At 51.1% G+C, this 15,973-nt stretch overlaps 1 protein-coding gene and 1 long non-coding RNA gene across 9 annotated transcripts in view; both read right to left on the reverse strand.

The window, feature by feature from the left end:
• Nucleotides 1-15,973, reverse strand: part of LOC144772352 (sodium/potassium-transporting ATPase subunit alpha-1-like) — a 3,188,308-nt gene that overhangs the window by 2,867,766 nt on the left and 304,569 nt on the right. The window lies entirely within an intron of this gene.
• Nucleotides 3,949-5,066, reverse strand: LOC144771456 (uncharacterized). Its single transcript, XR_013599288.1, has 3 exons — nucleotides 4,893-5,066; nucleotides 4,403-4,787; nucleotides 3,949-4,130 (listed from the first exon to the last, which is right to left on the reverse strand). It is a non-coding gene; the product is annotated as an uncharacterized LOC144771456 (long non-coding RNA).

A 15,973-nucleotide genomic window follows, 5' to 3' on the forward strand; every position in this document is an offset into this window, starting at 1 on the left:
GAGAAGGTTCAAGCCAAACCATAGCAACATGAGTGATGTCACGAGTGATGTAATATGTGATGTCATCAGCAGTGCATTGCACGCGCAAGTTATAGTGAGTCCAACTAACTATAACGTGGGAATTTCAATGGTTTTATGCGAGTAAAACTTCCAGCTAACTATAACTGGTGTAAAACCTATGGTTTTTTCAGTGAATTGAATAGGTTTTTTTAAAGCTAATTCCTAACTATAACTGGTGTGAAACCTATGGTTTTTTCAGTGAATTTCAATGGTTTTTTAATAGCAAATCTTTATAGGTATAAAAAATAATACATTTTAAAACGAATTTTATATTGTATAATTATGTCAAATATATATATATATATTTTTATTTTTAACCCCGGGGCGCTCCCGAGACGCGTACCGGTGAACGCACGGGTAAGCGCAATATTACGGCCCGCCCTGGGGCGCGTACCGGGGAGCGTCCCGTTAGCGCTATTCTCGCGAACGAAAACAACATCGTGACGTATCGCGTAGACGCGTCATATGACGCACAGCGTAAGCGCACCCGGAAGCAAGCGTGCGCATACGATCGCGGCGCGCCCTGGGGCGCGTACTGGGGAGCGTCCCGTTAGCGCTATTCTCGCTAACGAAAACAACATCGTGACGTATCGCGTAGTCGCGTGATGCGTCATATGACACACTGCGTAAGCGCACCCGGAAGCACGCGATCGCATACGATCGCGCAATGTCGCTAGCGTAAGCGCGTCGGGTCATGTGATCTGAAAATAACACTTTTCATTGGTGCAGATCAGTTTTGGTTTCCAAATGATGAAAGCCTGGATCATGTGACTTGAAAATAACACTTTTCATTGGTCCAGAACACTTTTGTTTTCCAAATGATGAAAGCCCCCTCCTATTTTCCTTATTCTGACTTTGTCCTTTGACTGAGGAAGACCTGTTTCGAGTTCTATCTCAGAAAATGGCTACAGTAGGATCAGCAGCTGGAGCATCTGGCCCACCACCACCACCACCACCATCTAAAAGACCACCAGAAGATTACGTTGGTGGTCAAGAGGAAGAGGAGGAGGATGATGAAGAGGAGGCACAGAGAAGGGAGTTCCTGCCTGAAGATAAACAGCCCTACAAACCCAAAGAGCACTTTATATGGCAGTTCTACAAACTCCCAAGGGGTTTTAAAAAAGTCAACGCAGCAAAGGTGACTTGTTTAATTTGTGGTGCTGAGCTATCCAGGGGGAACCCTAACAAAAAGTATTCCTTCGGGAATCATACGATGATTCGCCACATGATGCGTGCGCATCCAAACAACTACTCTAATGCAGAGTTAAGGGACCTCTGCAGTAAACTACCCCCATCAACGTCTAGACGCTCAACATCAAAACAACCCACTCCATCGGGTCCGGGGGCAAGAGACACATTGGCTACTATTCAACCTAAGGGGTCGATTAGGATGGCGGACGGAAACGTGTACCGTCCGCCGCGGAAGGTGGCAAGATACTCCGGACCTGTCCGCGGAAAAACCGCAACAGCAATTAGGATAAAACATGCAAAAAACGCCGACCGCGGCGTACGGAGCACTCCAATCCCCGTCCGCGGCGGTCGGAGTACACCTGAGTCCGCGGCAGGCGGACGGAACAGTAAAAACACCGACCGCCGCGTACGCACATGACCGCGAATACATCCACCACCCCCGCTATACCTGCGCAATGTCCGTGTCCGCAATTAGGATAACTCCGCAAGTACCCCGGTAGTCACCGCCATCCACGTCCGCAGCGGTACCAATGCACCGAGAATCCGTGCACCACAGCGGAACGACAACACAAACAACATCCCTACTGTCAAACCAATGCCATACATTGGCACGGAAGTTTATCACCAAACACACGAAAAAAACGCCCACCCACCGAAAACATCCAAACCAATCACAACACACAATGATCCACCGCCAAGCACCACACAATCCACACCTGCCAACACTCCCACCTAGCACCTGACTGCCAATAACCATTCAGACACGGTCTAGACACACACCATAAAAGAACTCCCACCCACTCCACAAATCCTCTGCATCACAGCATAGCTGCTAGCAGGACACACCACTGAACTGAGCCCAAAGGGAAATAGCATTCACACAACCCACACCCAAACACACCCACCACACAAACACCCACCACACCATTCTTACACACCACACACCTGCACCACCCCATCCACGCAAACCCACACCCCGAGCACCACACACCATGGCACCAAAAAAAAACCCAAAATTCACTGACACGGAGTTGAAGGTTATGGTCGATGAGATCATCCGTGTGGAACCCCACTTATTCGGGGCCCTAGTGCAGCAGACCAGCATAGCCAGGAGAAACAGCATGTGGGACCGGATAGTCACCAGGGTGAATGCCTCCGGGAGCGTCCCGAGGACGAAGCAGGACATCCAGAGGCGGTGGCACGATCTAAAGACCCGCGTCAAAGCCATACGAGCCAAGAACTATCTCCGGGCTAATCATACAGGCGGTGGAACCCCTCCGGAGCCCTTACCCTACACCGAGTGGGAGGACAAGGTGATGACCATCATCCACCCTGAGAGCCTTGATGGACTTCCTGAGGGAGAAGAGGCTGGTAAGTACAAACCAAGCACCACGAGCACTACTACATGGTGTGCCTCACACAACTGTGAAGACACATCTCCCAGACCCCAACCCATGCATGCAGTCCACATACTCACCAACGTCGAAATCACTCTAACAGGCCCCCATGTCCATAGGGATGGCGGTGGTGGTGGTGGTGGGTGGTGGTGGGTGTGAGGGGATGGAACCACAACTCCCAACAGGCCCCCATGTCCATAGGGATGGCGGTGGCGGTGGTGGGTGTGAGGGGATGGAACTACAACTCCCAACAGGCCCCCATGTCCATAGGGATGGCGGTGGTGGTGGTGGTGGGTGGGGTGAGTACCAGTGCAGACAGAATCGGCCAAAAAAGTGAAAACAACCTGTCAAGTCCACATTACTCATCCTCACATTTTGGTTTTGCAGGTCATCCTCATCTGACAGCTGGAAGCAACACCCGCCCTCCAGACTCGCCAATCACAGACGTCTCAGGGGACGATTGGCCAGCCACCTCCGGGGCAGAGGATGATCCCGGCACAAGCAGCCAGCCAGGGCCATCTGGCTCCCAGGTCACCCCTGCACCAACAACTACGGCCTCTGCCATTGTGACAACACCGGCCACTGTGACCTGCACAGCCACCACCAGCACCACCTCCACCACCACCACCACTACTACCACCACTCCTGCCCCTGCCACCCTGCCCAACCCAACGGCCAACGCCGTGCCAGCGCCATCCCAGCCACGCAGGGAGAGTGTGAGGCAAGGCAGAGATGCAAGGCCAGATCCGGCAGGCAGGAGCATACGCCAAAGAACACGGGAGGATACCAACACACCCAATCCAGTGCAACAGTCATTGGAGGCACTGGGCAGGGTGGAGGTGAGCTACCAACGTGGTCAGGCACAGGCAGACCGGGCCCACCAGGACTTTGTAGATAACACTGCAATGTTGGGGGCCATTGAGAGGCGGCTTGGCCAACTAGTGGACATCTTCACCAGGACAATCAGGCCACAAACAACGCCACCGCCACCGCCACCGCCACCGCCACCGCCACCGCCACCTGCGGCGGATGTGGTACCCGATGCCCCAGCGCAACCAGCTGACACCGTACCGGCACTAAGACGGAGGGGCCGACCGAGGCTGGAAGTGGGCGACAGCAGTGTGGAAGCAGCTGCCACACGCTCCAAGAGGAACAGAAAATGACTGTACCTGTACCTGCGCATGCCATTCACCCTGCCAACTATCCGGTCCCACCTGCCACAGGCCTGCTGTACTAGGCAGACACCACCCTATGTGGTGTCCGCACGGACATTTCATCTGCCATAACCTTCTACTCTCACTCCCCCACCCCTTCACTCATTTGTAAATATGCACCTACACCCATGCACATTTTGTAAATAAAAGCCACTTACTCACTCAATCATGTGTTGTCTCCATGTTTATTCACATGAATGCATCAGAAACAGATGTTACTAGGTACAGGTATCCAACTGGTACAGAATCATGGCGCTGCGGGAGTGACCTAGGGAAAATAGAAACCGCAAAGACACGTCAGGAAACAAGATCACACTCATCAGAACACACTGCAGTGCAACATTTAACAACCCACACGCATCACAACAGTAATGGATGAGACGACACACATCATGGAGACGTGCATTGGCCACAATTTAGCACACACACACACATGCATGCATCACATAGCAGAACACAGAGATGAAGCACACCACTATGCCACAACACCAGCACACATTCACAGGGCATACCCAAGCAGCACAAGAGGAGCACACTCACAATCAAGGGAAGTAGCGATCAATGATCTGGCGCCTCTGGTCCACACCTTCCTCCTCACCACTATCCTCATCAGTTGACATGGCTGGGTCGGGAGGGCGAGGAACTTGCAGTTCATCAGGGTCCAAGAGCAGTTCAATGTTATAGCGCACAGCCAGGTTGTGAAGCATGCAGCACGCTATCACGATCTTGCATACTTTGCCTGGTGAGTAAGGCAGGGCCCCTCCAGTCTTATCCAGGCACCGAAACCTTGACTTGAGCAGGCCAAATGTCCGTTCTACCACTCGACGTGTCCTACCATGGGCATCATTGTATCTCATTTCTCCTGGTGTAGTGGGATTGCGTAAGGGACTGAGCAGCCAAGGCCTGTTTGGGTAAGCCGAGTCGCCTGTGTTGGTGGAAGAGAGAGAGAGAGAGAGAGAAACATCACAACCTGCATTGTGGGGCACACCATGCCACACAGATATCACTCCTGTCACCACAGCATACTCACCAACAAGCCACGCTTGTGCTGGACGAAGATTAGCCATCAGTTGGGGGACCATGCTGCTCCGCATGATGTGGGCGTCATGTGCAGAGCCAGGGAATCTTGCACACACATGTGAGATGATGTTGTCGGCCTGGCACACCACCTGCACGTTCAGGGAATGGAAGTGTTTCCGATTCCTATACACCTGCTCACGTGCCCGTGGTGCAATGAGCGCGATATGCGTGCCATCAATGGAACCCACAACGTGTGGTATACGACCCAGGGCATAGAAGCCAGCTTTGACCGCTGGCAAGTCCGCCGCCTGAGGGAAATGTATATAGTCATGCTTGTACAGCATCATGGCTGTCAGTACATCCCGGAGTACCGTGCTGAACATGGCCTGTGACATTCCCCCGGCATCTCCAACTGTGTACTGGAATGTGCCTGTTGCGAAGAAATGGAGTGCCGCCATCATCTTTTGCGTGGGTGTCATGGAACCTGGATATGTTCTTTGCGGCTGCAGGTGAGGAGACAATAGGGTCACAAGTTCCAACAATCGACGGCGATCCAGCCTGAATTTCCGGATCACCTCCTCGTCCACCATATCCTCCAGCACAGTGTATGGGCGAAGGACATTTGGAGCCCTCCTGTGTGGGAGTAGATGGAATGGAAGTCAATTAACATACAACGCACGTGTGTGCACCTCAATCACATGTCAACGCCCTCTACCAACATGTAGTATCCAGTGTATGCTTGTCATATGTGTGACTCCTCTGATTGTCAGGACAACATGGACCGACGTAGCTACAATGTGCATCCACTAGCAACATGATGTTTAGCAACATGTGCAATGCACAGTGTCTCACCTCAACATCACTGCCAACCAGACATGTGATATGACCCACATGTGTAGGCCCAACATCACATGCACACATGCAAGTACATGCACACATACAAAATTAAACACCCCCCCACCCCCCCATATCATGATGCACCAATGGCAACACCAGGAATGGTGGGCATACGGACATCACATGCATGGGGACACAATAGGCAACACACATGTACAGTACACAACAGAACCCCCACCATAGTCATCATCTGACACATACCACTCACTGACAACTGATTCACAGGTGCCCATACATACGGGATCTACTGTGTACATGTGAGGTACGACAAAATTGTGTAGGGTACTACCCGATGTGGACATGCACACGTGATGGACACTTGTGGCTCACCGATGGCCATGGTATGGACACACATGGGATGGAGCATGACATGTGTAGCCACGCAATCACGCACACAACCGTGAGCAGGCAGCTGCAGACAATGGTACAAGGTGCATCATCGGCTAAGATGCAAACATTGATCACGCCATGGCGGTGCACTGCATCCGCTGTTTACGTCTGGGCATACGCGGGCCGCCTTCGACATTCACACTGTCTGCACGTGCACAGACCGTCACGCCCACACACCGGCAAGTGCATGTGTAAGGTTCCGGGACGGATGGTCGATTTGCAACAATGTTGTATCACTGGCGCCTCCATGGCGGTGCACGTACACAGCGGGGGAGGTGCAGGCCTATACACCCTGTAGATGTACTCAATGGACATGCTAGTTCATGACCCCCCTTACAGTCACCTTGCATCATCCACCGTACACCGGCCGGAGCGGCCGGCCCATGAACAACCGCCGTGCCAGGCCCTGCCCAGGACCGCCGTGCCGGCCATGGCAACAACCGCCATTGCACGGACCGCCAGGGAACGCCGGTAGTGGAAGGGCCGTGCAATGGCGGTTGTTGCCATGGCCGGCACGGCGGTCCTGGGCAGGGCCTGGCACGGCGGTTGTTCATGGGCCGGCCGCTCCGGCCGGTGTACGGTGGATGATGCAAGGTGACTGTAAGGGGGGTCATGAACTGGCATGTCCATTGAGTACATCTACAGGGTGTATAGGCCTGCACCTCCCCCGCTGTGTACGTGCACCGCCATGGAGGCGCCAGTGATAGTACATTGTTGCAACTGAAGCATCCGTGCCTGAGGCTTGCACGTGCGGTTGCCGATGTGTGCCCGTGACGGTCCCTGCACATGCAGCCAATGGGAAGAGGGACGCTGGCCGCATACGGCCAATCGCAAGTAGCGGAAGCTGTGCACCGCAACAACAGGGCCAGTCATTGGCCCATTTCACGATCACGCTTCCAGGGCTGACCAATTGCTGGCGACGTATGCCACTGACACGTGCTGAGGGCCCTATATATGTGTGTTGGCCAAAATGAAACTTCCTACCCTGGGGACCATTGCTGCCTGTGACCATCACCTCGACCTGCTGCTGCTGCTGAGCTGACCACCGACTGCTGCCTGTGACCATCACCTCGACCTGCTGCTGCTGCTGAGCTGACCACCGACTGCTGCCTGTGACCATCACCTCGACCTGCTGCTGCTGCTGAGCTGACCACCGACTGCTGCCTGTGACCATCACCTCGACCTGCTGCTGCTGCTGAGCTGACCACCGACTGCTGCCTGTGACCATCACCTCGACCTGCTGCTGCTGCTGAGCTGACCACCGACTGCTGCCTGTGACCATCACCTCGACCTGCTGCTGCTGCTGAGCTGACCACCGACTGCTGCCTGTGACCATCACCTCGACCTGCTGCTGCTGCTGAGCTGACCACCGACTGCTGCTCTAGTGCCATACTCCGTGATCTTGCCATGTCGTCAGGCAAAGAGATCCGGTCTCGACCCTTCACCGCCGCGGAGCTTGATGTCCTCGTGGACGGTGTACTCCGCAACTATGGACGCCTCTACGGCGCACCGGGACGGGTGGTAAGTGCAGTGTGGGACATGTTGGTGTGCATGAGGGGGCCAAATGATCAGGCCTATTTCTATCTTAGCTGTGTAGTGTGGGCTAGACATATGTTCCTGATTGTGCATGGCTGCTGACAGTAACGTCTTGCCCCTATGTGTGTGACAGGCCACCTGTCCACTGACTTACACCCTTTTGTCTCCCATCATGGTAGGTCAAGCTGCACCTTCGCAAGGACCTGTGGAGGAGCATAGCACGTGAAGTACGGGCATTGGGGGTGTGCAACAGACGACATACACACTGCCACAAACGCTGGGACGACATTTCCAGGCTGAGCAAGAATGTAGCGGAAGTAACACTGGGCCTGATTCCAAGGACGCCCCGTCTGGCCCGACGCTCCATGACCCCTCTCATGCACCGTATCATTGCAGTGACGCATCCTGAACTGGCCGAACGTCTGAGTGCCGATCGACAGCAAACTAGCGGTGAGCATACTGTCTGTGTAGGAAACTTGTGAGTGCTATGCATGTATTGGTGCACAGACACACTATTGAGTTCCGTGTTGCGTATGTATGCCTGTGATGCCTTTTTGGTCCCATTGGGTGGTACTCATTTGACATCCAGGTCCGCCATGTTGACACGCCACTTGCTTAGTAGTTGAGTGTAAAAGCACATCCCCTAGTGGTCCATGGCCCCATGGCAGAAAATGTGAGGATGACTGGTAGGGGTGGGCCATGTGCAGGATGAGGGCTCCTAAACCTTTGTCTGCTATGTGATTTGGCTATCCTGTTCCTTCTGTACGTGAGTGTGCCCATGACTCACACATCTTTTCTGTGCATTTCAGCTTTGACAGAGGACACTCAGCCACAGACGGTGGAGAGTAGCCGAGGAAATGAGTCCGGCTCAGACTTCGCACACACGCAGACTGACACGGAGGAGGCCAGCGCCGGAGAGGGGGACAGGACCGTCCCTGAGGACTCGCATGTGGAGACACCATCGTCCTCCTCGTCGGACACTCTGGGTGAGCCTGCACTGTTGTCACAGACTGGGAGTGGGCACTCACCACCTTCTGTCGTAAGACAGCACACAGGGCCCACACTTCCGCCAACTGCACCATGTACTGTTCGTGGCCGGAGGAGTAGGGGGAGCAGAGTGGCGTTCGGTGCAGGCACCGCTGCCCCTGCCACGGTGAGCCAAAATGCACTGTGTGCTGAGGCCGTTGATCTGCTGCGACAGCTGTGTGTGGGGCAGACCAATATGACAAATGCTTTCCAGGACCATGATAGGAAGTTGGGGCAGGTGGTGGCATTCATGGAAGGGATGCATGGCGATCTTGCAGGTCTACACAGGACAGTGCAGTCATTGGCAAGCAGTGTGTCGTCTGCAATAGTACAGTCGAACGAACAGGGTGCTACTTCTGTTTCACCATCTACACCGCTGGATGTCTCGGGGGGTAGTGAATATTCTGAGCAGGACTCAAATACAGCTTATTGCACTAGAAGCAGCGTCAGACAGCACGTCAGGGCACGCAGGGCACAGACCCCATCCCCTAGATCAGCTAAATCTGTTCACGTAGACGACGTCAGATGCACTGGAGTACACACACAGGATCCACAAGTGTTGTTGGGGGACATGCCTTCCGGAGCTACACAGGCATTCAACACGAAAGGTACTCCCAAGGCAAGGGATACTCACATGTCCATGGACTGTTCCTTGGACAAGGCCAGTCAGAAGACAAAGGCACCTACTAAGAGCAGGGAGACTCCCAAGAGCAGGCCCACAGCAGAGGTAAGGGAGACTCCCCAGGACAGTGAGAAGACTAAGGCACCTACTAAGAGCAGGGAGACTCCCAAGAGCAGGCCCACAGCAGAGGTAAGGGAGACTCCCAAGGACAGTGTGAAGACTAAGGCACCTACTAAGAGCAGGGAGACTCCCAAGAGCAGGCCCACAGCAGAGGTAAGGGAGACTCCCAAGGACAGTGAGAAGACTAAGGCACCTACTAAGAGCAGGGAGACTCCCAAGAGCAGGCCCACAGCAGAGGTAAGGGAGACTCCCAAGGACAGTGAGAAGACTAAGGCACCTACTAAGAGCAGGGAGACTCCCAAGAGCAGGCCCACAGCAGAGGTAAGGGAGACTCCCAAGGACAGTGAGAAGACTAAGGCACCTACTAAGAGCAGGGAGACTCCCAAGAGCAGGCCCACAGCAGAGGTAAGGGACTCTCCCAAGGACAGGGACACACACAGAGAGCAGGTGTCTGCTGGAGACAGGTGCACCACAGACGACAAGTCTGCTGGCAGGAACAGGGCGGCGAGCAGGGCACAGGCTACATCCAGAGACAACACTCCACCTAAGGATAAGGCACATCCTACGGACAAGGCATCTGGCATGGACAATGGCGCTATCAAGGACAGGCATACTTCACCCCTGGCTGCACTGAGGCTGATGTTTTCTACTAAACGCAACACTGATGTCTCCGCGGCGGAGTCCCCCCATACCTCCACTCCCATCCAGGCCAGTCAGAAGCAGAGGAGGGTGTCCCCTGTTGTTGCATCCCCCATTACACATCATTCCGAGTCCAGGCGGCAGGCACAGAGCAAACGACAAGCAGGCTCCAGCACGTCCCCCGAAACCAGATCCCCGGCTGCAGTTGCTCCACCTATGCTGGGTGGTGATTCTTTGGAGTCCCCACCACTTGGCAGTCCTGTCCTGTCCAGGGTGCACTCACACCACCCTAAGAAACGCAGACACACACCATTGACACCTGCCAACCCCGATTTGGCTCTAGGTGAGCTATCCCCAGCTCCCAGGCCCACCCTGCCTCCTGGCCCATACAGCCCTGTGGCTCATCATTTCAGTTGTCCCAGTGGCGCTGGTGCAGTTGACTCTCATGTATCAGATGGTGGCACAGTGTCAGTTGTGCCCTCTCCTGTTGCAGATCCTGGCAGGGTATGTGGGTCTATGGCTCACGTGTCAGTTAGGAGATCTGTGGCTGTGTTGCACACTCCTGTTTCTGGTGCTGGCAGTCTGTCTGGGTCAGTGGCTCACGTGTCAGTGACTACATCTGTGGCTGTGTCTCACACTCCTGTTGCTGGTGCTGCCAGTGTGTCTGGGTCCGTGGCCCATGTGTGTGTCACTCGGGCTGTGGCTGTGTCTCACACTCCTGTTGCTGGTGCTGCCAGTGTGTCTGGGTCCGTGGCCCATGTGTGTGTCACTCGGGCTGTGGCTGTGTCTCACACTCCTGTTGCTGGTGCTGCCAGTGTGTCTGGGTCCGTGGCCCATGTGTGTGTCACTCGGGCTGTGGCTGTGTCTCACACTCCTGTTGCTGGTGCTGCCAGTGTGTCTGGGTCCGTGGCCCATGTGTGTGTCACTCGGGCTGTGGCTGTGTCTCACACTCCTGTTGCTGGTGCTGCCAGTGTGTCCGAGGCAGGTAGTTCACGCAGTCCCCCTGATTCTGTGATGTGAGGTGCTGTACACTTCACTCAAATGTTAGTTCACATGGTGTGTCCATTGAGAACTGTGTGGCACTCTTGTAGTCCCTGTGACGGTTTGGTAGGGACACGTAGTTGTGCTGCCTCTGATGTACCTGTTCTGTACTGCACAATGCCCTGTTGATGCTCTGATACTGCATTCTGCCCTCTCGTTTACTGCCTCTGATGTACCTGCTCTGTACTGCACAATGCCCTGTTGATGCTCTGATACTGCATTCTGCCCTCTCGTTTACTGCCTATGATGTACCTGTTCTGTACTGCACAATGCCCTGTTGATGCTCTGATACTGCATTCTGCCCTCTCGTTTACTGCCTCTGATGTACCTGCTCTGTACTGCACAATGCCCTGTTGATGCTCTGATACTGCATTCTGCCCTCTCGTTTACTGCCAATGATGTACCTGCTCTGTACTGCACAATGCCCTGTTGATGCTCTGATACTGCATTCTGCCCTCTCGTTTACTGCCAATGATGTACCTGCTCTGTACTCCACAATGCCCTGTTGATGCTCGGATACTGCATTCTGCCCTCTCGTTTACTGCCTCTGATGTACCTGCTCTGTACTGCACAATGCCCTGTTGATGCTCTGATACTGCATTCTGCCCCTCTCACGTGCTGCCTGTGATGGACCTGTTCTGTGCAATGGACTGTTGATGCACTTTGCCCCTCTCACGTGCTGCCTGTGATGGACCTGTTCTGTGCAATGGACTGTTGATGCACTTTGCCCCTCTCACGTGCTGCCTGTGATGGACCTGTTCTGTGCAATGGACTGTTGATGCACTTAGCCCCTCTCACGTGCTGCCTGTGATGGACCTGTTCTGTGCAATGGACTGTTGATGCACTTTGCCCCTCTCACGTGCTGCCTGTGATGGACCTGTTCTGTGCAATGGACTGTTGATGCACTTAGCCCCTCTCACGTGCTGCCTGTGATGGACCTGTTCTGTGCAATGGACTGTTGATGCACTTTGCCCCTCTCACGTGCTGCCTGTGATGGACCTGTTCTGTGCAATGGACTGTTGATGCACTTAGCCCCTCTCACGTGCTGCCTGTGATGGACCTGTTCTGTGCAATGGACTGTTGATGCACTTAGCCCCTCTCACGTGCTGCCTCCGATGTACCTGTTCTGTACTGCACAATGCCCTGTTAATGCTCTGATACTGCATTCTGCCCTCTCGTTTACTGCCTATGATGTACCTGCTCTGTACTGCACAATGCCCTGTTGATGCTCTGATACTGCATTCTGCCCTCTCGTTTACTGCCTATGATGTACCTGCTCTGTACTGCACAATGCCCTGTTGATGCTCTGATACTGCATTCTGCCCTCTCGTTTACTGCCTATGATGTACCTGCTCTGTACTGCACAATGCCCTGTTGATGCTCTGATACTGCATTCTGCCCTCTCGTTTACTGCCTATGATGTACCTGCTCTGTACTGCACAATGCCCTGTTGATGCTCTGATACTGCATTCTGCCCTCTCGTTGACTGCCAATGATGTAGCTGCTGTGGTGCCCACTTTGCCCATGCTCACGCATACACTGTGATTTAACCCCTATTTTGTACAATAAAGGTAGTCTATCAGGTCTCGTGGTCTGTCGTTGTCATTCCTGCTTGCGTACTACTAATGTGTAATTGTATTTGCTTCTCATCAGTGGTTTCGGTAACATGACACTCCCCCTCCCTACGTCACGTCCCTTACTGGTATTCCCCTGCAGACAGCCAATGGTTTGTGCCTTACCTGCGTCGTCGTCCGTGGTGGGCCATGACTAGGACGTGGTGGATCGCGAAGAGCATCGGGAAAGCGTGTAGCGCTGGGTCCATGGTGTTGGTCAGCTTGCGGTGGGTATCTCTGCTATGTCACCTGTCTTCGCAGTGGGGATTCCGCCGTGTTCAGACAGGTTGTTTTTCCGCTGCGGTTTTATGTGTATTTTCCGCCATCTTGATTTGGAGGACGGTCTTCGACGTCAGTCCGTACGGCGTGGCCTCCGGATGTGTTCCGTCCGCCACGCTCTCGTGTGTAGTTCGGCGGCGGAGCGTGCTTTTCCGTCGCGGACGGAAATTTGACACGTTTTCCTATCCTGATATGGCGGACGGAGTATCCGCGGCAGGCGGACACGGAAAAGGCTTTTTCCGCCTACTCCAGGGCCGCGGTGGCTCTTCCGTCCGCCATCCTAATGAGCCCCTTAGTTTGCCGATTACAAAATCGTGTGCAAATATTGTAACAAGACACTTTGCTATGGTGAGCAAAGTATCGAACTTATCATGGTTGCTGGTGATAACCATAAGTGTCCAAGAAAACCCTAATTTTTCCTGATTTTTTTTTTTGCTCCAGTTGAGCCATTTACAATTCCCTGTTTTTTGTTTCTCCCCATAAAAAATACAAAAAAAATATAAGTGTTCAGAAAAGCCAAAAAAATTACAAAATGTCCATAAAAACATACACAAAATAGAAAACAACAAAAAGAAGAAAAAAAACAGTTCTTTTTAGAACTACCTTTACTTTATAAAAATAAACCTATATTTTAAAAGAATCTGTATCAACCTTTTTTCTGCAGGGTACGCGTACCGGTACGTGCACCGGGGCGCGCACCAAAAAAAGAAAAAGAAAAAAAAATTAATGAAGGAGTTAGCTTGAGGGAACAAACACAAAGAGAGTAATGTTAAGAGAAAGAGAGCTAGAGGGAGAAACACAGAGGGATTGTTTATTACATAGTTAAAAATAGAAAAGGTGTAATAGGGTGAAAATGAGAAAAGTAAAATCACTAAAGGAGCGAAAGAAGGGAAGAGAGAGGAAGAAGACTAAAGTAGAGATAGTGGGAGAATGTGAGTGGGTGTTGAAAGAAAAAGATAGGACAGAAAAAAATTGAGAATGAAGGGTAGTGGCGTAACTGGGATAAATGAAGAACGGTGAGGGAGGGTAAGAAAAGACCAGTTAGTATGAGTAAAGAGGGGTGAAAGAGAGTGAAAAATTGAATTAGGATAAGAGATGGGGAGTGACAAAGAGAAAGGACAGAGAGAATAAAGGAAACAGTACCTGAATGGGTTTGAGTGAAATAGCAAAGAAAGATAAGTAATGCAGTGTGTGTGACTTATAGGGAGTCAGTGGGTGTAGGTCGGGGTGTGGGTGTGTAAGGTGTGTCTGTGGGTGTTGCTGTGTGGGGTGTTTTGGTGTGCGTAAAGGTGAGGGTGTCTGAAGTATGTGTGAGCAGTGTATAGGTGTGGGGTGTATATGTGTGCGATGTATGTGTGTGTATGGAATGTGTGTGTGTATGTGAAGAGTGTGTGTGGGAGGATTTTTTGTATGTATGAGGTGTGTGTGTGGTGTGTGTATGGGGTGTATGTTAGAGGTGTGTGTATGTGTTGAGAGGGGGATGAGGTGTGTGTGTAGGAGTAAGGTAAATAATTAAGAAAAACAGAATGAGTGAAGAAGCAAAGGAAGGGAACTAGAGTAAGTGAAGTAAAGAATAGGGATTGAAAGAAGTTGAATATGAGAGGGGAAATAGGGAAATTTGAGTAAACATGGAGAATAAGAATAAGTGCGGGAAGCAGAATAAAGACACAGGAGTGAGGTTCGTTGAGAAAATATTAGTGAGCTTAAACCAAAGGGTGATCACAAAATACATTTTTATAGTCATACTTACCATATAATTAATCTAACTTTGTATCTGTGAAAGAGAGAAGAAAAAATAAGTTATAATTAGTGAAATTTGTATTTTAAATTAAAAGATACAAATGAAGAGGTTAAAAATCATAACACTGTATTTAGAAATAAAGTAAGAGTGAAGGACACAGAAAGGGCAATAAAGTAAGGTAGAAAGAGAAAAAGAGAAAAAAGAAATAGAATGAGAGCAAATTACTAAGAGTAAGATATATATATTCACTGACACAGATGAAGATAAGAACAGAGAAATTAACTGAAGGTAAGAAAGATACTAAAACAATGTGAGTTAGCAAAACAATCAGGAAACAGTAGTAAGTAAAAAGATAATAACAGAGATGGAAAAGAGTCTAATAAGGATGCATTTAGAAGATAAACACAAGTGAACATAACACAAGGAGAGTGAGGCACTCAGGACATAGAGGTAGTGAACGAAAAATAGAGAGAAGTGGTCAAAAGAAAGGAGCAAACAAAGATAAGCGAGGGAGAGTGGGTGAGTTATAGTGATAGAGTGTGACAATACTACTCAGTGAGTAAAGACGAATTACTAAAAGAACAAAGGAGGAAAAGACGGAAAAGGGAAGTAAAGCAGAGAGACTGAAAGCTGAAAAGTGGTGCAAGGGAGAGAGGGGATGCAGACAGTTGAAATGGAAATGAGGGGCTGTGAAAGAAGTGGAGTAAACAAATGGGTGTGAAACAGAGTGAGAGAAAGGCAGTGTGAGTTAATAAAGAGAGCTGAAATAGAGAGGAAAAAGGAAAGTGAGTGTCAGAGAATGGGAATACAATTTAATTTACACAATCCAAAGTATAGAATAACTTGCACAACATATTACATAGTTTATTTTTGCTGTTCTCAGAATATATTGAATTTCACTTAAAACAGTGAGTTCAAATTACTCATCATATGACAGCGGGAAAAAAACACAATCTAAAAGATTGTGTTTAAAAAAAAACCTTAGATACTGAAAAATGACAAATGTACACTAATCTTGGATTGACTTACTTTTCCTTGAGGCCAAATAGTATATCATGGAGGTCCTTTTCTCGTTGCAAAGTACTTTGCTGTTCAGTAAAAAATCCATTTCATTGACTTTCTAGAAGAAAAGCTCCAACAACATCTGAAATATTTTCATTATTTTCATATACTCCTTTGTTTCAGTC

This window comes from Lissotriton helveticus, chromosome 8 (genome assembly GCF_964261635.1).
Source record: "Lissotriton helveticus chromosome 8, aLisHel1.1, whole genome shotgun sequence".
NCBI classification, from domain to species: Eukaryota; Metazoa; Chordata; class Amphibia; order Caudata; family Salamandridae; genus Lissotriton; species Lissotriton helveticus.